Genomic DNA, 1,894 nt, shown 5'->3' with positions numbered 1-1,894 from the left:
ACGGAAAGAAATTAGGCTGGCTTCAGCTATCTGCCCTGCAACCTCCAATGCCAGAAAAAATGAAATAGTATCTATATATACTGATAGAGGAGCAAAGTATAACATCAGAATTATACACAGCTAAATTGTGTAAGTGTAAAGGCAACAGACATTCTTAGCATTAAAGAACCTAATGGCATTGTTTAGCACTTGTGACAATTATAATGAATTTTAATGGCAAATGACTAAGGACCCCAAATAAGCCATTTAAAAAGGTAGAGATTTTGTGGCTACATTGAAATACAAGTTATGCTTCTTCCATCACAGCAAGTTTATTGCAGTGGTGACAATGAGACCTGTAACATTTTCTGCTAGGCCCATGGGGTAGAGTGGAAGTAACAAGACTTTTCAACATTAAAAGCAATTAAAGAATACTTATATTTTAGGTCATTTGCCAAAATAGCAATCAATGTGCTTCCTACAGTTTGACTTCTAGGGCCCTAAAGTAATTTGCTTGAAGAAATTGGATTCCAAAGATTACAGGGAGGAATTTTTGAAGTATGTCCATTTTCAAGTGGAGATCAAAAGAAGCCCAAAAGAAACAATTGTGGACTGACTGACAGTGACAATTGCGGATTGAACAAAAGTTCTTTTTAAAGGGGCTGTTTTGAAGATTATGATTCTGACTTTGGAGGAACCAAAGTGATTGGCAGTAGAAGGAATCACATGTGAAATTCCTTAAAAATTGACTTTAAAAAGAACAAAAATAAAAAGTTTCTCTCATAAAAAGTCTGGAGGTATAGCAGCTTAAAGAAATGGTCGGCTGCTCAGAATCCTTTTATCTTGTTGTTATACTACATTCAGTACAGATCTTCCACCTCATGGTTGAAGATGACAAATCAAACTTCAGTGTTTACATTTGCGGTAACAGCTAGCAGGAAGAAGAGCAGAAGATGGGCATATCCTCTCTAAGGATATTTTCTGTAATTTTCATACAACACTTCTGCTTATATCTCATTGGCCAGAACTTACTTAGCATCTAGCTGCAAGGGAGGCTATGCTTAAACACTGTATTCTTGGGGGCAATGTGTACATTTAAAATCAGGAGTATTAAGGGCACCTGAGTGGCTCAGTTGGTTGAGCATCTCACTCTTGATCTTGGCTCAGGTCATGATCTCATGGTTCATGAGTTTGAGCCCCAAGTTGGTCTCTGTACTGACAGCACAGAGTCTGCTTGGGATTCTTTCTCTCCCTCTCTCTCTGCCCCTACCCCATGTGCACATGTGAGCACTCGCTCTCTCTCTCTCTCTCTCAAGATAAATAAACTTAAAAAAAATAAATAAAATCAGGACTATTATACTGAACAGTGGAAAAGTAATGTTGCCGTTCAGTAGTTTCTACTATCACACTCATGGGTCCTTTATGAAAAAAACTCTGTTGATGATATTCAGCAACTCGAGAAGTGAACAAGAGGGTCAGAACTAGAGAAGTCGTGATAAAAAGATGGGAGGTGAGCTTTGAATCAATTTTATAGAGAAAGAGTTTTCTCTGTTCATTCCTCAGTTTCACTTGTGTTTTTTTTTCTTTTTTTATTGTTAAGTAAAATTAAAACCTTTTTATTTTTAAAAAGCAGATATAATATGATCCCATTCTCATGAAATTATTTCTACCCATTCAACCATCTGACCCTGAATCTAACTGTATCTGTTTGGAAGTATTATACTTCCCCAAAACCTAACTGGTTATTTCTGGAAAAGTGAGGTTAATAACAATTTATTGCTTTCTTCTTTATATCTTTTTGATGGTTCAAAAATGTTTGAAATGAGCATGTACCATTTTCAATAAAACAATAGGTCATTGCTCTTGAAAATATGTGTTGATAATAAATTACATTTTTATTGGAATAATATTTGGA

At 35.6% G+C, this 1,894-nt stretch overlaps 1 non-coding gene across 1 annotated transcript; it reads left to right on the top strand.

Moving 5' to 3' along the window:
- The first annotated feature begins 240 nt into the window (after nucleotides 1-240).
- On the top strand, nucleotides 241-346 carry LOC115511369. The gene has a single exon (XR_003968030.1). It is a non-coding gene; the product is annotated as a small nucleolar RNA SNORA1 (small nucleolar RNA).
- Nucleotides 347-1,894: the final 1,548 nt, after the last annotated feature.

The sequence above is a fragment of the Lynx canadensis genome, chromosome A3 (assembly GCF_007474595.2).
Source record: "Lynx canadensis isolate LIC74 chromosome A3, mLynCan4.pri.v2, whole genome shotgun sequence".
NCBI classification, from domain to species: Eukaryota; Metazoa; Chordata; class Mammalia; order Carnivora; family Felidae; genus Lynx; species Lynx canadensis.
This window is presented reverse-complemented; position numbering and strand designations above follow the sequence as displayed.